Source organism: Mixophyes fleayi, chromosome 10 (genome assembly GCF_038048845.1).
Source record: "Mixophyes fleayi isolate aMixFle1 chromosome 10, aMixFle1.hap1, whole genome shotgun sequence".
Classification (NCBI taxonomy): Eukaryota; Metazoa; Chordata; class Amphibia; order Anura; family Limnodynastidae; genus Mixophyes; species Mixophyes fleayi.
This window is the reverse complement of record NC_134411.1, coordinates 83,054,039-83,078,690: the sequence shown is the minus strand read 5'-3', so window position 1 is coordinate 83,078,690 and position 24,652 is coordinate 83,054,039. Positions and strand designations below refer to the sequence as shown.

The window sequence follows — 24,652 nt, the reverse complement described above, 5'->3', positions numbered from 1 at the left end:
TTTAATTTGGATTGTTACTTGACTTGAGATGCCACATATATATTTTACAAATTCCACAGATTTAATTTCTGTCAGTTATAGTTTTAAAAAGAAAGCTATTGTAATTATTAGTGTTGTATTACCAGAATGTTCTAATTTCATGTTAATTAGTCTAGGAGGTTTGGGGCTAGATTTACTAAACGGCGGGTTTGAAAAAGTGGAGATGTTGCCTATAGCAACCAATAACATTCTAGCTGTGATTTTGAAGGATGCACTAAATAAATGACAGCTAGAATCTGATTGGTTGCTATAGGCAACATCTCCACTTTTCCAAACCCGCCGTTTAGTAACTATACCCCTTGAAGTGTAAATGCGTAACCGCTTATATATAGACATATCTCAGTACTTTTAGGTGTGTGGTTACTTTTTTTATGACCTACTGTTGTGCTCCTTATCCATTATGTACCCCCTCCCCCCATCTTAACGTCCTTCCCCTACCCTTCTTATTTTTTTGGGACCCTTATTTGAAATTTTTGCAAAACCTCATTAAAAAAAAATTCAGTTAAAAAACAAAAAACACCTATTTCAATCCATCCTGATCACACAGGTGCATCTGGAATTTGGATGTGGTAAATGGACCAGCAGGACCCCAAAGCCACTCGCTTTTTGTTGAAGTTGGCCAACAATGAGAGTCTGGCAGGACTTCCAGCAGTGCTGCACATAACTCGGCAGAGCTCAGCCACCTATGTAGTTGCTGTGGGTTCTGCTATAAGGCTTCAAGAAGGTAAATTGCCATAGCCATGACTATTCTGAAGGTAGACACAGCTGCCAGAACCTTATAGCTAAACTACCTCTGGATGTCTTGTCATAATAATCTATAATCTGTAAACATGGAGGGTATGGAATGTGCAGTTATTTATATAATCTACTTATTTCCTAATGGTTCTCCACCCACCTTGCAGCCTTTGTCTGAGGATTTAGAATTCTAGTGAAGTAAACTTTCAGTGATAATACTGTCCTGGAAAAGTTGAACTCATGACAGCCCTATGCAGAGGATCCACAAAACCCAAAAACCAAGTTGTCTTATATAAAAGAGCTAAAAAGAGGTAAGCGGACATATTGACAGCGGCTATCGGGGGAGGGCTGGCAAATTTTAACCCGGGAGGCGCGACTCTGCTAAGCAGGCTATTATGAATATTTTAGAGGAAAATAAATGCATGTAGCCCAGTAACCCCACCCAAGGTCGGTGGTAATCGAGTTATCGGTGCTGTAAACACAGACACTGTTTACTCCTACATAATTATTCCGATAATGAACTGAGCGACATAGAAAAAATAACTACTTACCAGTAAAAAGACACAGAGGAAATCCGATGAGAGGACATCACGACACTTCCAAATGATGTCAGTTGCCTGCACAACTTGGAAATTTCAGCTTTTAAAACGACAACGTGGGGAGTCAGGTAAGTATTACCTATACGTTAGGGGTTAGGGTTAGGAGTTAGTGACAGGGGTTAGGGTTAGGAGTTAGGGGTTAAGGTTAGGAATAAAATTAATATTACCATAGTCCGTGCGTTGCCCTTTTAAAAAAAAACAAAAACAAAGTCGTGCATGCAACTGACGTCATTTGGAAGTGTCGTGATGTCCTCTCATCGGATTTCCTCTGTGTCTTTTTACTGGTAAGTAGTTATTTTTTCTAGGTCGCTCTGTTCAATATCAGAATAATTATGTAGGAGTAAACAGTGTTGGTGTTTACAGCACCGATAACCTGTACTACACCCCCCAAGGTAGCCCACTATGGGACCGGCCCGTGGGGCATATGCCCCCTTGCCCCCCAGCCCAGCTAGCCCCTGGTGGCTATCCACTACTAACTATATTAAGTGCAGCCCTGAAGAAAACCCTGTCTGTCACTCAGTGTATCACTGTACCTGTAAAAACAAGCTTAAATAAGGGTGATCCCCAATTGCCTTTCTGGCCGTCTTCTCCATATTTAAACATTTGGTCCTTTTCTCCAAAAAGTTGATATTTCCTTTTCCATCAGCTCCCCATGTGATAAATAATCTCCTTTTTATTCTCTTATCATCGTTCCCTTTGTCTCTAATTTTCTTTCTGTTTCAAAAACTCAATTTTCTCCTGCTTATCCACGATGCTGGACGGAGCCAATATGAGAACTGCACTCAGTAATTTCTTTATTACAATTGGAAGCAAAGGAAGATCTTATCGTATTGAGAGTAGAATTGTGCAATCATACAGATAGGAGGAAACAGAGCATGAAACCCAACAAAATAAAGTTGTGTTTACTGATGTCGTTTTGCATTCTCCCTGCACAAAAAAATAATTTCAATGCACCATAAAACTGGACTCTCGCGGGGCCTTCATCAGTGTTTTCCCCGAGGCTAATGGACTTCTAAAAAACATCCCGGCAAGGACCATTAATTGCATGTGAATTATTGAGCAATGGCTATTGCAAGGCAATACAGCATTGCAGAGTTCTGATAAACCAATTATTTTAACTGTGAACTTTTCTTAATTAGAAGAGCACAGTGAGGAGATGGAAAAAAACACAAGGTAGAGAAGACGTTCCTTAGGAAAGTATAACAGTATTCTATTAGGCTTTAAATCAACAGGATATAGAAGATTGTGCATTAAATGTACCTGGTACCACAGGTCAACAATTTATAGTGGCATAATCAGCTACAAACTAGATAGCAACTTGCACTTTTGTAATAGTGCTAAAGATAATACGATTAAATAATTTGGTGTAATTATGTATAGCTACCGTGTGTTTAAAAGAAACCTCCAGTGCTAATGTTTAATTATCCCAAATGATATTAGGATTATATCCTTAATGGAACACACCAATCTGCCAGTCTTTGGTCGTACTGCTTCACACAATTCTATTGTTATGCATGTTCCCTTGCCTCTTTAGGTGCATATCTCTTCATTTCCTTTAGATGAACTCATCATGGAGCACTCTGATGGTGTCTGTGCTCGCTCCTGGAACACCCCATCAATGTACTTTATTTAAGACTCCGGGATCCACTAGTTCTTCATCTGAGGTACAGGTGTGTTTTGAGAAGTTACTGTGATTATTGTTATTCTGATCCTTTGGTAATAACTTGGTTGTTCCCATGACTATAACAGAACGCCAGTTCTTCCAGATCTTGACCTGTTTATGCAGTCACAAACCGTTTTCCAACTTCTTAGATTGTTTGTCTGTCCTTAGCCATAATTTGTATCTGCCTATTGGGGGTAGCCTGGGTCCCCACAAGCTCACTTGTGGAGGCCCCTGAGGAATACCAGGGTGCCAATAAGACTTTGTGGCCCGGATTGGCCAACACAATCTGGTTGCGGCAACGAAGAGTCTACATCTGCTTCAGTCCTCGCACTTACAGAGCTTAGAACACAATCTACCTTGCAGCTGTCTGTAGTCAGGCTGTATCTTTCTATATTATCATCATCATCATTTATTTATATAAAATAAATGGTCAGGAATCAAACTTATGACCCCAATGCTGTGAGGCAGAAGTGCTAACCACTGAGCCATGGTAATGCCCATACTAAAATATGTTTGTTGAGCAAACAAAGGGGTAAATTTATTAAGTTTCGAGTTTACAGAGGGTTTGAAAATTGGAGATGTTGTCTATAGCAACCAATCAGATTCTAGCTATCATTTTGTAGAATGTACTAAATAAATGAAAGCTTGAATCTGATTGGATGCTTTAGGCAACATTTACACTTTTTAAACCCACCAGAAACTGGCAGCTTGATACATTTACCTCAAACTGTCTGACTAGATTTCTGAACTTTATAACTTCATTGGACATTGAGTAAAGGATCTACCATTAGCATCTTCATCACCAGGAGAAGCAGCTTTGTAAATTGTCGATATATATCTCAGGTTGCATAAATAAATAATATATAATTAATAAACAGTGAAAACAACAATGTCCAGTGTCATTTAAACCTGTCACGAGCCGCGGCGGTACTCACAGCCGCCGCGGCTCGCTTCCTACCTGCTCCAGTGTCCCGGCCGTCACCATGACGACCGGGACGTCACTTCCCCTTCCTACCCGGCCGTTGCCAAGGCAACAGCCGGACGCCTGTTACATAGCGCTGCGTCCCGGCGCTGTTGGAAGCCGGGCGCATGCGCAAAAATGGACACAGCCTGTGGGCTAATTAGGGGACTAGTTACAGGCATTAGCCTGCATCTGGGTGCACCTATCAGGGATTAGCCCTGATTGGTCTGGTGCTATGTTCTCATTAGTCTGCAGGGGTGCATGCAGTGTCGGACTGGGACATGAAGGGCCCACCGGGGGAAATGCAGCGGTAGGGGCCCACTACAATGGGGTGTGGCCAACTGTAAGAGGGGTTGTGGTCAGTCATTAAAGGGGATGGGGTCAGGCCATGGAGGACAACGTATAGCACCTTAGTATGGTCCATAAAGAAAAAGAGGACATTTGCAGTGAGGAGCCGCGAAGGAAAAGACAGAAGAGAAGAAAGAAGTCAATAGGAAAGTAAGTGAAGGGGAGCAAATGCAGCATGGAGGGCACTGTGTGAAACAGGGGAGACAGGGAAAGGGGAGGGATGAATTGAATACAATCAATCATCATCAGCTATTTGTGTGCTGTCCATTCTTTGTGGTTAGTGTTCTCTCCCCTCATAGTGTACACAGAAAACAAATGCTATACTACAGTACTAGAGATCAACCATTCATCATATGAAAACCACAATATAAGGGTATAGACTAAAAATTAATATATCCATGAAGCACTATGGAGACCACAAAATTATTAGCATAAAAATATATGCACATTTAAAATATTACATAAATCTAATTACACTCTAGACACTGGCAAATAAAAACAGGACTCTAAAAAATGATCTACCCACAAAATGTACACTCAATAATAATCCAATGCCACTACAAAGGACAAAAGCAAAACATTAATATTAAAGCATATAGCAGATGCAATCCTATAAGGACCTAACTGTCTGAATGTGTTTTATTCTGATTAAGATATGCTTCTATAGGGAATAGAGTCCCACAATTGATTGAAAACAAATAAACATGGAACATGATATAAACAGTGAATTTGGTTACTAGTTTATTAGGAATCCATTCATTGGTCAGCTGCAATAGGATCCTTTTATAGAGGCACTGAAGACGTATATTGCAATGAAGCCATTCTAATTTATCTCCCTCCCTCCGAGGTCACACAGTGGAGAGCTCTAGAGAAGTTTGCACGATTTATTACTTACTGATTACACGGACTCACACTGCAGTTAGGATGGCAACTTTATGACTACAGGACGCCTGCAACTACAGCAGAAGGAGATCTGTGTCACTGTGAAGCATTTCTGCCTCTCTCTGTCTCAGGAGCAGGAAGTGTTCTCACGTGCTGGCTGTAGGCAGGGATTAGTTTGACAGTCTCCGTTTCATATGTAGACTGACCGCAACTCGGTAATTCTCTGCTCTGCCTCACCAACAAAGAGGGCGGGGTTATCAGGCAACAGGGCCTCCCGGGGGATACCCCGGCTCCCCGGCAGGCCAGTCCGACACTGGGTGCATGTAACTTTTGATTGGGCCAACTATGTATTTAAGGCAATGAGGTCTGCTGCCTCATTGCCGGTTATAGCGTTCTGTCCTCAGTCCTGCTGCCTGCTTGTGCTATCCATTTAGGTTCCTGTTACCTTAGATTTGACCACCCGTGTTTGATCCCTGCTTGTTATTGGACCTTTGACCCTTCTCTTCTGACCTTGACCTTTTGCCTGGAATTCGGATTTCGCTTCTCTGCCTGTGAGTTTGACCCTTTTGCTTGCCCTTGGATATTGCTTCTGTGCCTGTGACCTTTGGACCTTGGATTTCTCTTATACTACAGTCCACCAATCACTCCACTTCTGGGAAACTCCTTTAAGTCAGTATACGCTACTCGACCCTCAGTCGGCCCGCAGCCCAGTCTGTCCCCACCACTAGGGGCTCCAGCGAACACCTGGCCTTCTGAGTAGTTCCCGAGTTTCACTTTACTGACTTGGGAGTTCCTAACAAAACCATTCTATTAATGTAGTTACTTTGCTACAGTTCCCGCCTCTTAGTCTATGACCATATTGTTGCAGCATAAGATACTATGATGAAGAGATGAGTGAAATTTTTAGATCTATTCTGCAAAATATTTACCGCATTCTGAATTTGGACATTATATTTTGTGCTTTTCTCTGGCAGAACTTGAGTTTTAACAGTGCGGTCCTAAACCGTACCACGCAGCAGAATGAATTAAGCACCATCGTCTCAGTTCTGCTAATATACTAGAAATTGCAAAATGCTAATTTATGTATACATTATTGAATGACAATCTGTGGAAAGGCGAAGAGGATTATATCACTAGAACTCTGCAAAACAGTCTGTACTGCATGCTTGCCTACTTTGGGCAAGTTCTTTCCGGGAGAGGGGCGTGACAGGAGGGCGGGGCGGGGCAAAACGCGTCATTTGGGCCCCGGCGACGAAAGTGACTTTTGTTGCGGGGTGCAGGGCCAAAATTCACTACACTGAATATGGTTATTTGTCCTTATTATTAAGTCATTATAGATTTCAGCAGTATCGAACAGCCTAGACCTTTCATTGCTTCCATTGCCATACTAAAGAGGCTTGGTCAATGACTAAAATCGCTTTAAAAGTTTAACACAGTGGGCCTGAGTCATTAAGGAGAGCAAAGCATAAAAAAGGAGTAACTTTGCACATGGGCAAAACCATGTTGCATTGAAGGGGAAGGTAAATTTAAAATGTGGAGACAGATTTATAGTTGGGGGTCGAGCATGTCCTAGATCAACTTTAAATTTCAGTGTAAAAATAAAGCTATCATATATTTGTGTGCTAGATGAAAAAACAGCCAGTATTTAACTTATGTGCAAAATAATAAACTATCTGCACCCCTTGCATTGTAACATGGCTTGTCCCGGAGAACAATTTTTCAATATTTGGGTCACATTAGCCGTTTGATAGGAAATGTAAAACATAATAAGGCTTTGCTGGTTTTAAATAAAATGCAGTTTGCAATTTTTTACATAAGCCCCTTGCCTTGCAAGAGAAAACCGTAATCTCAGCCAAAACAATTAGCGATAAATTAAATGATGCTTTGTGGCAAAAATGAATTAAAACACTCAGACTTGTCCCCACAACATGATTAAGGAACATTGTTAATTTAATCATTCATGTCATTCAGCTCACACTGATCAAAACTACAGCAGATTTTAAGCCCCATTTCACAGACAAGGGCTGCTAAAACTGCAGTTTGATCTTTAAACAGCCCCCCTGTGCCCTCTTCCTATAGAATTAATTCATTTTTAGTATCCAAATGATTCCCCCCATATGAGCTCTGCAAACACTGGCCATTGAGCGGCACAGAATTCAGCTATTAAACATGTAAGGTAATTATTTCGCTCTGCAATGAATCTGTCCGCCATCCTTCCCCCAAGGCAAAGTTCTCAGCAAAATTCCACCGTATAATGTCTCTGCATTTTCACCCCTTTACAATACACAAAATATTATGTAACTAAAAATGCACAATTTTCCTTTTGCTAGATTATAGTAAGAAAATAAAGCATAAAACAAGTTTTTTTTGTGAATTGAAAAATGTGTGGGGTGCCCAAATATTCTGAAAAACAAACACTTCAGTCTGATATCTATTATGTTTTTAGTTAAAAAGTCATTAAAATCATCATTATCATTTATTTATTTATTTATTTATATAACGCCACTATTTCCACAGTGCTATACAGAGAACGCACCCACATCAGTCCCTGCCCCATAGGAGCTTACAGTCTAAATTCCCGTCTAAATTAAAACACACACAGACTAGGGTCAATTTGATAGCAGTGAATTAACCTACTAGTATGTTTTTGGATTGTGGGAGGAAAACCCACGCAAACATTAGGAGAACACTCAAACTCCACACAGATAAGGCCATGGTCGGGAATCGAACTCATGACTCCAGTGCTGTGAGGCAAAACTGTTAACCACTGAGCCACCGTGCAGTTAAAATACATTTTAGGTTACAAAAGTTAGATTTCTGTATGTGCATCTCTGGGGGAAAAAAATGCAGTAAATTAGTGATTTTGGATATATGGTTGGCCAACATCCAGGGATGAAGCAACTATGGTTGCTGGGGGTACAACTGCAACAGAACCCCCGACAGTGATGTTGTTTTTATTATTGGCCAAACAAAGATTAGCTACAGTTCCAGTCAATTAATATACATTCTGTATTCATACTGTGAAAAATAAATAAATCAAATACAGAAGTCCAAAAACCACAACACGTAAAATCAAAAAGTACAGAGAAACCATAATACTTAGCCATATAAAAACCAAACATGTGGCAGATTTATGCTAGTTACTATTAGAAGAATTTGACAGTTATTTGATTAAAGCCAAACATTTGCAACAAACCATACAAGATTTATAATTTGGTTTGATAGATCCATGTGGTTACAATGTCTACCTATAGGGGTCTCTCTTCCTACTTTTGCCTCTGTTGTGAATTCTGATTTGCCATGTTATTCTTAGATTAAACTTTAGCATTTCGTGCAGAAATCCAATGAGGTTGTACTCTTTTCAATTTAATCTTATAATGTAACACTCTACAAACCTGACCAGCTGATCGAAGTATAGCGAACATGTGAAAGTCCAACCCCACCAAAGACCCTCATTGCTAACATCTTCCTTACCCCCCCCCCCTAGCAGAACTGTGGGTTTGGGAGACTGCCCAAAACTCAGCACGGGAGAATCCAAGCACAAAAAGACAGAGTAGAAGTGCGGCTCACCGTCAGCAACGGATCTGAATGTTGGGATGTATTCGAAATGTCGACAATCAAAATGTCTACACCATAAGGCTGGCAGTCATGATGTCTACATCTCCATAATGGCAACAGTCATAGGGCCTGATTCATTATGGAAAGTAAGACAAAAAATTGAGTACGTTTTCTTTTGGACAATGCCATGTTGCAATGCAAGGGGTGCAAATTAGTTTATTATTTCGCACATAAGTTAAATACTGGCTGTTTTTCCATGTAGCACACAAATACTTAATAGCTTTATTTTGACATTGAAAGTTAAGGTTGATCCTGGACATGCCCTTTCCAACTATAAATCTGTCCCCACATTTTAAATCTACCTCCCCCTCACATGCAACATGGTTTTGCCCAGGTGCAAAGTTACTGGGGTTTTTTTTTGCTTTTGTTTCCTTAATGAATCAGGCCCAAAATGTCTGCACAGTTAAAATGCCAACATGTAAAATATGTACAGGGTTGGGTACACTTTAACGGTGTGGAAAATTCCAACACTGCAGAGTCCTACACCTAAAAACCGAATGTTTGACAAAACGATTTTAATATGAGCAGACTTACCTCCATACCGATGCTGTAGCTCTCCGACCGCAGCAGGATGCTGACCGCAAGTTATTCCGAATAGACAGGTGTCCGTCAGTAGACTTTTACGTCATCGCGACCTGTATCAATTTTAATTTAAAGCGGCAATGTCTTAATTTAAATCGGCAAGGCCTTGTTAAAGCGAGTATGCGAAACGCGCGTCAGCGTTCCCCTCGCCATGTTTTTTAATAATAGATCCTCTCTTATAGTCCTAGATAACATTTATTAGCGGCACTACCCCTGGTATATCCAGGACATGAACCGCTTAGAGTAGCGTTCTCTTCTCTATTATAAGTAGGCTACTCAGAAGATAGCATAGATTCAGGAGGGATAGCATTCCAGTATTCCACTCAGTAAGGGGATAAGCCAGGATAACTCAGCTCAATCTCCATCTAGAGACTGATATCTGAACAGAGTTGTCTGAATCTGGTGCAGTGCATTTCTCAATGTTTATTTCACTTGCACCTTATTAATCGTCAGACATAATATTCATCTGTCTATGTAACTTTTAAGTACTCATTGTTATACGGTATCAATTAGGACATTAAAAGAAATTATATAATCTTTATCGAGGGATTAGCAATTCAGGATCGCATAATAATTTATTATTGTGATTATTGATTCACTATCATATTTATTTAACATAGTGAGGCGGAGTAGCAGCAGCTTCTGCCAATTTTAAACACAAATCCTGCACTTTTGTCACTGTTCATTGTTGTTTTAAAATATTTCGCTACTGGTAGCTCATTGGCCATTTAGGGATCATTTTAATATATACCCAATAAAGTTTTTTATTTTAAAATATTACTCCATCACTCTAAGGGGCATATTCAATTGTTGGCGAAAACGCAGAAAATCTCGTGGCGTGTGCACTATTACCGTCATTACGGTAATAGTGCGTGTAAATACCGTTATTACAGTAGTTTTCTCGCTGGATTTCAGCGCGCAGCTCCCTGAGTCGTGAGCCGAAATCCAGCTTACTATTACCGTAATAATGGTAATAGTTTTAACGCTGCGGGGATTCAGAACAATTGAATATGCCCCTAAGAGTGTCCCCACTTATATTACATGTTTTCTTTCTTTTTCTTTTCTTATTATCTGTGAGCTATATATGGTTGGGGAGCCCCACCCTAGTAACTGTTGGAATGTTATAATTCAATTATATATTTTATACATCATACAGGGTGAGTGATTGCCTGGTGCAGTGGATATATTCTTTTTATAACCCCCTTGGTCTTCACCAGATCATCCCTCATTCACCATGACATGCCTGTTCTGTCTTACTGCTCTCGAGGTAAACACAAAGTCAGTCCGGGAACGCACTGAACCATCGGGGCGGCTCCAAGTATAGTTAACAGAGCCGGCCCCCAAGGATCCCACTGCATCCCACAAGGATGCTTCGGCTACCATATCCTGCAGCAACCTAGAAGTAACATCTAGCTTAGCAGTGCTGCTATTACAGCATCCTCGTTCCTCTATAGGACAGTTAAAATCCCCAAAAAACTCTAAACGCTCATTCTCACCAGGGGGTGCATACACAGATTAGGCTGATAGGCTCACCTGTACAAATGAGCCATCTACGATAAGCAATCTGTCGCAGACAAACTCCTGAACGGAATCTAGTTTGAAGAGGCTTCCCCTAATAAGTATAGCGAACCCCGTAGACTTACAGTCACTCCCGCCAGACCAATAGGAGGGCCCATGAGACCACTGTCTACCCAGATGTCAATACGAGCTAGAGAAAGGTAAAGGTAAAGAACATTCCTGCAACATATAAACATCACATTTCTGACTTTCAAGAAAGGTAAACACTGACTGGCATCTAATCTTATACTTAACTCTCCTCACCTTAATGGTAAAGAGGGAACAATTAGCCATTAGTTGGGAGAAAAAAGAAAGTTAGCACATACAATACATTAGTCACCATCCTTGTCAGGTGGGTCTTGGTCCGGTCTGCCCGTGTCCCCATGTTGAGATGAGAGCAGACCTCTCTCTTCCAGCTGTCGGGCAGCTGCAGGAATTCATCCACCTCCAACTCCTCCTCTGTTTCAGAATCCTGAACTGCCAGCAGCTCGTCCACCACCTCTTTCAGGGCCCCCTCCTGTGGAAGGGGGTCCTTGGCGAGCTTGACCGCTGGCTTCTTGTAAGATCCAGTGCCACCAGCTGGGCTGTCTAGCTCTTCCTCCTCTGTTTACTTCGCTTACCTGCAGTGGGTACAAAAGGGGGAAAATCTTTCAGGGAAAGGGAGGGAGCTGCAGTAGCGTTGGAAGGGCTTAGTGCTACGACAGAGGAGAGAAAAGGGAGGGTTGTGGCAGGGGAAGGGCTGAAGGAGAGGGCAAGGGACGGAAGCGGGTTGGGAAGTGGGGGGGTTGTGACCACAGGAAGGAAGGAAGATGCTGTCACAACGGGAAACGGGGAAGAAGGAGTGGGGAGGGAGGTTTGAAGGGGGTTGGGAAAAGAGGGGGTGGAAGATTTCTTGCCCACTCGAGGCTGCGGTAGGGACTTCTGTTGCTTCCTCTGAGCTGGCTTGGGCTGCAGGGCAGGAGCGGGACCACATTTCAGCAGGCCTTTCCTGGCAGTCTGCAGTGTAGCTTCTGGCCCTCTGAGAATTGGAGGTATTGTAGGAACACTGCGCTATATGGCTCCAGAAAGATGGTTAGATGGTGAACCGTATGGCTCTTCCAGTGACTGGTGGACTTCTGGCATAATAATTTTCGGATGTTAACTGGAAATTTTACATTCAGTATGGGTAATAAGATCAATATTTCATGATGTTCCAACATACTTCGAGAAGCTGAGTTTTGAGGCCAAAGACATCTTTCCCAAACTGCTCTCCAAGGAACGTCACCCCTGCTTGGGCTGGTATGGAGATATATGGCTGCACAAATTTTATACAACTATTGACTAGAAGAAAATAGAGAGGCAGACCATCCAACTCAATTTCAGCCAGAGGTGATGCAGCAATCCACCTATGCACCATGCCAGCCTATTGCCTATTCATTTCTGGAGCTCCGTGGAGCTAACAATGGTCCTCAGGATGTCCAGCGTATCCTGGGCTTTCCCTTTTTGTGTCCAGAATGGTCTTTTAATGAATATATAATTACAATGGGGATTAAACAAATAGATGGCTGAAGAGTACAATTCTTTTTGTCAGGATCTGCACTCGGCTTCACTCCAGCATCTTCCATAGGGATACTGCTTGTCTCCTGCAGCTCTTGTCTGCTGAGAGCTATGTTTGGACTTTGTCATTATGTAAACCTGGCCTGCAGTACTGCTCTACCACCAGAGGTACACCTCTGTACATTCCACCTCACTAGTAGGAGTTACCTCATTCCCTATTCAGTGCCCACACCAGTTCACAGCCTTTATAAGACTGCCTCTCCCAGTAATCTGTGGCAGGTCATTGTTGTATTGCCTGCTGCTGCTGCTTCTCCAGAGCATCCTGTGTCCTGTTCCAGTTTGACCCCTGATTGTTCCTTGCCTTCGCTGTTTATCTTCTGACCCAGACCCAGGCTCTGTACTTGACTACGCTCCAGCTCATTCCCTGGTACCTTTGTGGCTCTCCTGGCATTTCACCCTTTGACTTGTGTGACACTCCTCTATTCTGACACCCATGTATTGATCCAGTGCCTCATGCCTCCTGGCAAGTCCTCGAGTTCTGTCTACCGTGGTTCATCCAGTACCTCGTGTCTCCTGCCTCCTGAGTAAACCAGGTATCCTGCTACCTGTGATTCATCCAGTGCCTTATGCCTCCTAAGCCTACCAGGTATCCTGAAACCGTGGTACATCCTGTATCTTCAGCCTTCTCTGCTTCTCCAGCCTCTGAGCTAGGTCTGGTATCTGGCTACTTTGTACTGCCTCTACGACCTATTCTACCATTTGTGACTTCCTGAGTTATTCAGCTATATTGCCGGTCCTGCTGTTTGTATCTGCTGCCTTGAACTGTGTTGTTGTTTATCATTTACTGCCCCATTCTCTGCCTGTGAATCACTGCCTAATAAAGACACTTTATTTTTACATTATCAATCTCTCCGGAGTTCATGCTAAGAATCCTGAAACTTTTATAGCATCTCTGTATCCATTTTCTCAATATTCTATTAAAACAGAGCAATAATATTTAGCTTATCATGGTTGTGATTTACTGTTGCATTGATATTTGATAACAATAACCATTACATTGCCCACATATAACTATTATATTATACTGAATTTCTTTGCAGTGACATCTGCGGTACAGATATGTAATACCTCTTTCATGCTGCCACCCTGGCAATATCCCGGGGATATGACCCGAGGACATTGCCGGAGGACAGAGGCTCTTACCTGTCAAATTCCTGGGTCGACCGGGTTCAGTATGTCTACAAAAAAAAAAAAATGTCAACTTACCATTAGACTCGTAGTATTTCATCCGCACTGAATGTCCGGCGGTTGAAATTACGTCATTTCTAATGGTCAGGTTGAAAATTATGCATTTAAAGCTGCAATAGCGGACCCTATGCCTGTATAATGTAATCCAGGCGTAGGGTCTGCTATTGCTGCTTTAAATGCATAATTTTCTCCCTAGCCAATAGGAATGACATAATTTCTTCATGTAACCTGCCGGACAGTCAGTGATGAGGAAATACAAAGATAAGACTTTTTTTTATTCTTTTTTTTTTTTTGTACTTTTTTACACTAGTCAGTGGGACCCGGTTTGAAAAACCCGAGTCTCACCGTTCATAGTGCAGGTTTCCCGGGTTGGACCCGGGAATTACCCCACCCAAAGACCCGGGTCAGCCGACCAGGGAATTAGACCTGGAGTCATTCATACTGTAGCTAAAACCCAGGTCACGGCTGCAGTATGAAAGGGGTATTAAAGGAGGGTTGCTTACACTACTGTTGGATGTAAGAATATTTCTTTCTATTCTTTAGTAACAAAATAATTGAATTTTGAAGTGCTGTTTCTAATTATATGTGATAAAATGGATTAAGAAGTGGTGATGGGACACTTATACTGATCTAATTTCATATATACGAAAATATTTTCAGAAAGTTGATAGGAAGACATATAAAGGGACACTTACAACAATAACAGGTGTAACTTATACCTATTAATGATGTGAGTAGATATAACAGTATAACTGAACTACAGTTATTAATCCAGGGTCGATATTAACCAGAATATTTGGAACATTACAACTATAAGCTCAGTTGTGGTAGACTAATATCATATATACTTCTGAAATAAAGATACTCCATACATGTTAATAGTGATCAGTGTAAAAAATGTGAATAATTAGTAAGATATTACAATTATTTTCCCCTGGTCCATCCAACGGGTTCCTTGGGAACATTTTTAAACACTCTATTTTAACTAAATATTTCTCCGCAAAATAAACGGGTCATGATAGCAAAATCTTTTAAATGAATAAATAATAAAAGTTTACTTGATTTTAAAGCCTTACTGTGGATCCGAGTGCCTTGTTCCAAACATTCTGATCTTTCAGTAAAATTAGCTCCCACTCTAATAGTATATTTGTGAAATTATTAGACATATAATATTTGTTATCAAGCTTACACCCACATTGTGGTTCATACTATTAAAAACCTTTTATTGCATCTTTTTATGTGAGTCCAAGGGCCAAGTAACATCCACATTTCGGTGCAAACATAATCTTTTCTGTTATTATTATTTAACTCCATCATTGCAAGTTCATGTAGAAACAAATTGGAGCGGCATCAATTAAGCAGAGTCTTGTCTCCACTTCTAAGGTTGGGCTGCCACATTAATAACACCAGCTGGGCCCAAGGAGTCTTAAAGCATCTAGGCCTTGGCCCAGGAAACATAACACATTGGCTATGTACCACCTTTATGCTGATGACACTCAACTCTACCTTTCCTCTCCTGATCTCTCTCCCTCCCTTCTTTCCAGGGTATCCGCATGCCTCTCTGCCATCTCCTCCTGGATGTCCTCTAGATTTCTTAAACTCAATCTTGCTAAAACTGAACTCATTGTCTTTCCTCCCTCTCGTACCTCCTTCCCCTCTGACCTCTCCATCACTGTTGACAACTCATCTATCTCCCCTGTTCCCCAACTCCGCTGCCTAGGTGTCATCCTCGACTCCTCTCTCTCCTTTGCCCCTCACATTCACTCTCTTGCCAAATCCTGCCGTTTCCAGCTTCGCAACATTGTCCGCATTCGGCCCTTCCTCTCCCAGGATGCCACCAAATCTCTCGTCCACTCTCTGATTATCTCCCGCTTGGACTACTGCAACCTTCTCCTTATCGGCCTCCCCCTCTCTCATCTCGCTCCCCTTAGATCTGTACTTAACGCCGCTGCTAGGCTTATTTTCCTCTCTCGCCGTTCCACCTCTGTATCCCCACTCTACCAAGCCCTTCACTGGCTCCCCTTCCCCTACAGAATCCTTTTCAAGCTCCTCACTCTGACTTACAAGGCCCTCGCCAACTCCACTGCTCCCTACATCTCTAACCTTATCTCTATTCACACTCCCTCCTGTTCACTGCGATCGTCCAACGATCGTCGCCTCTCTTCCCCTCTGATTACCTCCTCTCACGCACGTATCCATGACTTCTCCCGCGCCGCTCCCCTCCATTGGAACAAGCTCCCCCGCTCCATCAGCACTTCCTCTAATCTGTCCTCTTTCAAACGAACATTAAAAACCCACCTTTTCCTTAAAGCCTTCCAGTCCCATGCCTAAACTCCCACCGGTCGGCTACCTCTCTTTCTCATCCCTTCTTCCCTTCTCCCCCTTCCTCCCGTCTCTCCGCCTCATCCATGTGTCTGTCTGTCTTCCCCTCCCTTTAGATTGTTCGCTCCTTTGAGCAGGGCTCTCCTACCTTCCGTTTCCATCACTTTTAACTGCGCTCTCCAGCTACTCAGCTCACCTCCTCTCAGTCCCTCTGCCTCCTCTCCGCTCCCCTTAGTGACTCTCAACCTGTCATCCGTGCCCACCCTCTTGGGCCATAGTTACCTGCCTATACTCACTTTTCCACTCCTTCCCTCTCTTTCATGCTGTGCCTGAGCCCCCAGAGTTATAGTGCTTACTGTTACTTGTACTGTGCTGTTTCACCTTGTACTGTGCCATTGTTTGTCCTTGCACGGCGCTACGGATACTATGTGGCGCCCTATAAATAAAAATTAATAATAATATGTAGTCCATCCTCATCCACTACCTGTCCCATTGGCTTACTGCCTCCCCCTGTCTACCACTATGGGCGCACTGAACCTCCTGAACCTTCTCACAGTCAAGGCCCAGAACACAACATCTAACAGGCTCTCCAATCCCCAGCTCCATCCCTAGCCGTTTTAGAGCTGCGCTCCCCTGAGCCTGGCCAAGAGCAAACTCCAATTAGGCTCCTAAAGTTGGGGGAGCACCAAAATAGCCCACACTTCCAGTTACCAGAATCCTTCAGTGTGTCATTCAAGCAGACATGCAGCCTGAGCTCCCTGCCTGGGGAAGTCTCCTGCTGCAGAACACTAAGCATTAGTCATAGGTACGCTGGCTGGAACCCACCATCACTCTGGAAAAGAACTGTGTCCTGAAGAGGTCCCTAGTCTACCTTGTGACTACAGCCCGGTATTCCAAAGGAGACACTGGGTGAAGGGAGTCCCAGCATTATCACTGCTGTGAGTAACTGTATTCCAGCACAGCATCATACATATCACCTGCACCAATATCACTTAGGTTTAGTGAGACACTCCTGCGCCTCCTTTCCTTTAATAGGCACCTGGCTTGTGGAGGCACATCCATCTGATACACACCATAATGCTGTCACAATAAGACTCCCTGAGCGTGGAACCTGGGCCCAGGTGCCCATCGTCCAGGCCTCGCAGTAGAAGAACAGTATGAGTTATAGTGGATGCAGGGGGAGAGACAACTACAGGGCCCGGAGTTGAGGAGAGGCCAGAAATGCCAGATTAATCCCACCTCCAAGGCCCCCGCTCCCCCCCACTGACTCCCCTCTGCTCTCAAAAGCATGCGTCAGATATGCTCAGAAAAGGTCCCGCTATATTGAGGGCAGAGAGAAGGGCCCAGGAGGCAAGAAAGACATCGCCGGGCCATTACCTAGATTTCGCTGTGCGCACTAACTACATGATTAGGATCCATGTAGCATGAGTCACCAAGGCTACAGACGTATGTGAACAGCTACAGAAAAAACACCATGGAAGCTTAAAACTCGAAAACAAAATTCTAATTCAAAGGAACATGAAGACATTACTTGGTGTGTTTTTTTTACCCTCAATAGAGATGTTTGCCCTTTAATTTAATTTAATTTGCCCTCTAATTATTTAATAGAATCAGTGGTTCACTGAGCAGTAGAGTGATGTTATTGTCTGTCTACTACCATACCGTGCATGTGTAACCATTAATATAATCCCCACCATGCTGCTAAACTTACATCACTGAAAGTGTTATGTTGTACTAGAGCCACCAGGTGGTAGCATGACATTTCACATATCTCCCAATACTTTCAGCAGCAGAAAATAGATGATTAACTTATTCTGGCAATGTGATAAAAAGGTGAAACAGAGCTCCATAAAATAAAATAATATTTATTATATTATCTAACTTTAATTATGCAAACATGTATACCGTACTTCACTTTAAGATCAGTCCGATTTTAAATTAGATATTGAATGACTATATTAATTTTGTTTGTTGCTGATTTGTGTCTTGTTGCAGTTATTAGCATTAAACAAAGCCATGTTCTTTGTGTCTTTTCATGTGTTCAACCAAAAACATGGGTGTGGTTGATGCTGGTGATGGGGAGATTGGCTTCCTGAATTAAAGTTCTGCATGCCCTGCTGTGTCATATGACAGAGTAGCCCTTGGACTGGCTTACTTCTGACATAAGGCTGTAGGGATTAGTAAGGATTGGTCTCTTAAGTATAGTACCACCACCGTGAATCTATTTACTGACACACTGATCTTCACTGTAAGCTTATCATCCATGCTTTCATTTGACTAGAATAATCATCAAGGCTGCAGACAGCGATCAGGGACCCTGGGCCCAAAAAAACTTTTTTTTTTCTCACTGGCAGATGCCCGGGCCCCCAGCGTCTTAGACTCAGCTTCTTCCCGCCCTCACTTTGAGCCTGTTATTCAGTTGTGAGAAAGAGTAACCAAGTGAAGTATTTCCTTTCCAGTCATCTTTTTGTGACAGCCTCAGAACCACCACTATCAGTGAAGTACCTGAGACCCTATCAAGCCCTGCAGAATGAAAGCTGTAGCCTGCCTAACCCAGAAGTGGAGAGTTACAGGCCCATTCTCAAGGTTCCAGTGTCACATTTTTATATTTTAAGGTCTTCTTTATTCTCCATCCACCAGGACATGTTTGATCACAGCATAAATCTTACTATGTGGTTTTAGCCACCAGGGGTGGTCATATTGCGAACGGAGCTTAGGCTAGGGTCCCCATTTGGTCAAGCGACCTCTAAAACTGGGCCCATAATAGTTTCACCACTCTATTTTTGCTCCGCTCCCTCTATTTTATTGAGTGCACATTAATTTTTTTACACCTACTCGAGAACCCACTCCAGTCTCTGCGTTGGGGTAAAGAGAGGGGAGGACGGGTGCGTGGAACAGCAGCGCAACCTATGATAGCGATTTCTGCTGCCTGATCTTGTTCAAGAAATTCCAGCACCTTCGATAGGCTACTGAAGTTCATTGAGAAAATGAAAACAGAACTGTCATCAGCAGCATCGCTGTGGCTCCCAATTATATCACATTGTCATCAGAGGAGGAAGAACACTACTATATACACATCATTAGAGGCAATTGCGTAAGTGCTCCCCCACTGACCTTATCGTTTGAGCTTTCTGAACATATGTTACTTTTTCCACCTGAACTCAGGTAGGGAGCCAAGCAAGAACTATTGAATGTGGGCTTCCTGTGCTGAATCTTCTCAGAGCTCATCAATCATTTTAAAAGCACAAGAAGAATCCAGCCATATTAAAACATGTTTGTATTATAAAACAGCAAACTCATACATTACAGCAGAGAGACAGCACGCCCTGGAATTAATCTGGACAATAGCAAACAGCCATCGCAATAAAATATCGACCTCAATTGCTTAATGTGTACACACAATTTTCTTTCGGCTCAATATAAATGTGCACTGTCTCAACCCACTGACTGAAACAAATCTGAATCCAAGTGTCTTTCCGTATCTTGTACCTAGAGAAGTATAAGTAGAACAATTACAGCATTGATTAGATGTCTGTGTAGGTCTACAGAAGACACATCATTACCTGTAAGATGAAATGGTGCCTACAGCGAGCCCAGGTGCTCTCTGTCAAAGGCTGCCTCTATGCTGTTTTACCGAGCCTTAATGCTACCATTGCTTTCATAACTGTTAGGCATGACCAAACAAATATCCCAGGAAAGAATTTAAGAGAAACAGGCATATTAATACCACATCCTTTTTGGACGTGAAATGAAATGTTTGTCATGCATGGGAGGGGAGGCCTTGAGTGTGACCATGTGTTGCTGATGAGCTGCAAAGATTTTCTTTCACTGGTAATGGTTAACCTCTCTAGTGCGCTCGTCCTTCTGCGAGAATTGATATTGATCATGTGTGCATACTAATCATTATTACCTGACTCAGCCAATAATATCACAAGTGTGACATAGTTAAGGATTGCCTGTGTCGATTTTTTCAAGTCAGATATAGGCTTTTCCATTATAAACAGGAGCACCCCTGCACCCATTTCAGCCGCTTACATTATTGCTCCCTGTTTGCTTCCATTCCAGGTGAAAGTTAGCATGTTCCTGAATCAGTGACTGCAGGAGGAAGCGCTCATTGATAGATATCACCACGCACTTCCTCCTGCAGTCACTGTATAAATATCGTGGTTGACAGCAGGTGTAAGGAATATACAAGGAAGGGAGGGTACAGCTTCCTCTTGCACTCACCATGGGCCTCATTTAGAGCTGAAGGTAAAATGGCAAAACTGCAGGTTTGTGGCTGCATTTCGAGTCACACATATGCTAACATACATGTAACTTGAAATCTAGCATGTAGATGCGTCTGATGCTATAATACGTCATCAACATAAATACAAAGAAAATTGCAGGTCTATGGGTCTCCTAAAAGGCGCAGCTTAAGTCACACTTGCCTACTTTCGGCAAGTACTGACCGGGAGAGGGGTGTGACTGGAGGGCGGGAGGAGGCGGGGCGCGGCCATATGTGTCATTTTGGCCCTGCCCCGTGAAGAAAATGCTGTTTTGTCACGGGGGCGGGCCAAAATTACGCGATTCACCGTGAATCGCGTCATTTTGGGCAAGCAGTTGCGGGATGCGAGAGACTTGCCTGCTCTCCCGGGAGCCCGACCCGAATTTCGGGAGTCTCCCGTACATTCCAGGAGAGTTGGCAAGTATGGCTTAAGTTAAAAAAGATGCATCTCTAAATGACATGTGACCACCCTAGTGACACCTCTCCAAGCACAAGTTGACGCAAGGATGAGGTACGCACAATTAAAAATATGAATGCTAATTGTGCGCGTGTGTAGTACAACAAATGTTACGCGAGTTGTATTTTTACCTGGCGCAATGGACTTATGTCCAATTCTAAATGAGGCTTTTACATGAGGAATGAGGCTCCAGCCGCCAGATTTCCGTTTCCCTGGACTCTCTTTATAATATGTGCCTGTGCTTTCCTCCCAAGTGCAGCTGAAAATGTAAAATGTCTATTATTAAAAGTATAGGACAAAGAGGACTCTACACCAGCTTTGAGTATCCAGAAAAAACACCTCCGCAAGCACCATCGCAGCTATCGAAAGCCTCCCATCGCCACCAACTACAAATGAAATTTTGCCATAGCAGCTGAGTGATGCTCAGCTCCCCGGCGATACTGGACGGCGGTTGTAAGAGGAATCATGCCAATACGCCAGCCAGTCTTCAGTGCATCTGCCCACGCGTGAAACGGCTTTGCCTCCAATCCATTTTGAACACAGAGACTGGCTCCTTCTTTTCCTCTTCAAATATACTGTTTTATTCCTGTATTTGTTCCCAATTGTAAATGGATGCATGCTATACTGGCGTTATATAAACAATTGTTACTAAACAGTAATAAGTAAACATGCATTTAACACAGAGCAGAGCAACTATGCTCACATTAAACAAAATTAGGGCTCCAGTGACCTCAGGACTAGTCTCAATTTTTGGCATTTTTGTCTTCTTAACTTTCCCCTCGTACGACAGGCAAGTTATAATATGTGTATTAGTTTATCTATTGCCCTCTGAGGTGTACAGTAAACTGCTACCAGATTCAGGAAACTACAAGAGAGCGCAACACCAAAAACATTGTCACATCTGGTGGAGGATTATCTTGGATAACTGTTAATAAAAGCTTCAGGGGTTCACTTAAATATATAAACCTTAAATTGCTGCCTCCACCTAAGCAACAGTATATGTAGTAAACTATATAAATGGGTTATATACGTATGTCTGTATCAAATAATGCAATTCTATATGTGATGCTACGCAATGTCTTACAAAATTACTAGAAACAAACCATAAACAAGGTGAATATATGAACGGGATGAAGTGAGACCCTGCTCCTTCCATTATCTTACTCATAGGGGAGATTCAATTCAACGCAATGTGCCTCCGGACATCGCCACCGGTTAGGGTAAGGAATCTCTACTCATTATTCTGCGGGGTGCAAGGAAAAGTGAGCTGAGATTTCAGGACGGACATCGCCTTGGAGTGTTGCGGAGGACAGTTCCAGGGGCACATCGTGCTGAATTGAATTTCCCCCTTAGTCTGTGATTTGCTGCTTGCCTCCATTCTGATGATCTGATTGGCTAATAAACAGAGTGCACACAAACGAACAGGAGATAAAGACTGAATACAATAGGTAATCAAAAAACACGGTAAAATGTGCATAAAAAGCATAAAAGTAAAATATAGAATTACGAGTTTATATATAAACATGACATAAAATTACATCATGGAATTCATAATATATGCTTTATCTAATATACAATGTCTAAAAAAAAAGATGTGGATTTAAAAAGATAGCCACTAATTATCTTTGATCCTTCTTTCAGTAAAACCATGAAAAAAACATTCCATTGATTATAGAAATAAGTTACTGTACATTGCCACTTCGTAAATAAACAACCAGCAATGCTTTTAACATCTGCGAGGCTACCAATTACAGTTTTAGATATTCAATTGCTTATCATTTTCATGTTGGATATTATGTAAAACAAACAGTTGCTATTCTGCACCTGTATTTCTATGGCATAGTGTAAATATAATATTGATTTCTGGAAGTGCCACTCAACCCAAAATGCAAATTGCATACTATGATGGAGCTCGATTTTAGCTACAAGGTAATATAAATAAATGTATGGAAGAAGTATATTTATGCACACCTGTGTCTAAATCTCTAGTCCAAAGAGTCACTCAGAGCCTGCAATTAAAAAGTACCGAGGGCTACTGGTTAAAAACCTAACCAAATAACCAAATAACATGATAAACTGTAAAACTAGATATATTATAATACTTATTAATAGCAAAATTTTTTATATATATATATATATATATATATATATATATATATATATATATATATATATATATATATATACATACATATATATTCCATTCGAGGTGGCTCACAAGGATTTTCTTCAACAGTATTTCCAGCAATAGGTGTTTTTTGTGAAATGCATTAATTATGACAGTAGCCTGACCTCATCTTCCCTAACAAAACAAATTATTGTTGTTGGGTATCTTCTTTCTGATCAGCTGACCAATTAGCACAGAGGTAGCTCGTTTGTATTCATCCCAACTATATCTTAGCATTCAGAGTAAGGGGAAGCGTGTTTGGGGTGTGCCCTGTTTGTGTTTTCCTACACTAAGTGATTGTTCTCACAACGCGCTGGGAAATGCACCGTTAAACAGCACAGCGGAACAAACACTGATCAACATCTGAAGACATCCAGAAATAAGCTGAAGGGCCGATGCAACAATACGAAACGATGACTATCGGCAGCATTATTTAGCCGTTCCTAATAGAGTTAAGATTTCTGCGGGTATGAGGAGGCCTGGAAGAGTTTGACAGCAGGGAGGTTAAAGAACTGGGGGTGAGCGAGTAACTAATAAGGTGATGATCTGAGAGGGGGGAAAGGAGTGTTAAGGAAATTATAAACTGAGCATAGTCTAGAGAAAACAAAGGTCAGGATAACCTCTTGGTGGCCCTTGAGGACTGAACTTGGACACATATGGCCTAGAGTCCAGTGGTTCCCAAACTGTGCGCCTAGGCTCCCTGGGGTGCCTCAGCGATCTCACAGGGGTGCCTCGGCCAGGGCCAATGGTAAGCAAGGCGGAGGACTACTTGGTAATTATTTTGGCTTAGGGGTGCCTTGAAAAAATTTTGGAGACCCTAAGGGTGAACTGAACTGAAAAAGTTTGGAATCCACTGGCCTAGACAGTCATTAATAAATGTGAAAGTAAAACTTTGCAATATGAAATGTAATTAAATGAAATAAAAACATCTATTGCTTTCACCTTTGTCAATCAAATTGGAATCTCCTTTCCTGCATTAGTCCAAAGAGAAATGTCAAATAAGTAAAATGTGGACAACAGCAGCCACACTAATGATTTAAGTACGATCACCTGGAAGGGCCAATCAGAAACGGCTAAATATTGCTGCCGATAGTCATCATTACGTATCATTGCATCGGTCCTCCGGCACACGCGAGAGAAACCCCTTCTAAAAGGCGCATCTATGGATGCATCCATGTCTAATTGTATCCCAATTAATGGAACATTACGGTATTAACCGAATACTTGCCTACCCCTGTCCACGCCAGTTTCACCTCTCCACACAACTCAATGATGCGCCAAAAACTAAATGCGGTTGCAATTTTGCTGCGCACTCGAAGTATGCTGGAAAAACGGATGAATGCACAACTTTAAATGAGCTCCATTGTGTTTAGTTGCCTTTTAATGTTTCTTTATACGCTTACAAACTGCTGTCTCTACCTTATTATTATTATCCTTTACTTACATAGCTTCAACAAATCTCACCTCAGACACATTAGTTCCTGTCCTATTGGAGCTTACAGTCTAATTTTCCTGTCACCCCAACCTACCAGTTCCAAATTAGTCAAAAGCCAATTAAACTACCAGTACAGCTGTAATAATTGACAATATTAAAATATTTACGGCTATCAATGCGATAAAAAAAAATAATACATAGACTTTCAACAGGATTTAAGATATTTTTATTGAAAA

General features: G+C 42.1%; 1 protein-coding gene across 1 annotated transcript in view; it reads right to left on the bottom strand.

Annotated features, from left to right (window-relative positions):
- Positions 1-476: 476 nt before the first annotated feature.
- The window catches only part of LOC142104373 (uncharacterized), a 388,681-nt gene continuing 364,505 nt past the window's right edge, over positions 477-24,652 (bottom strand). Inside the window, exon 6 of the transcript XR_012679564.1 lies at positions 477-498. The gene's annotated coding sequence lies outside the window, so the exon portion shown is untranslated. The remainder of the gene's footprint in view (positions 499-24,652) is intronic.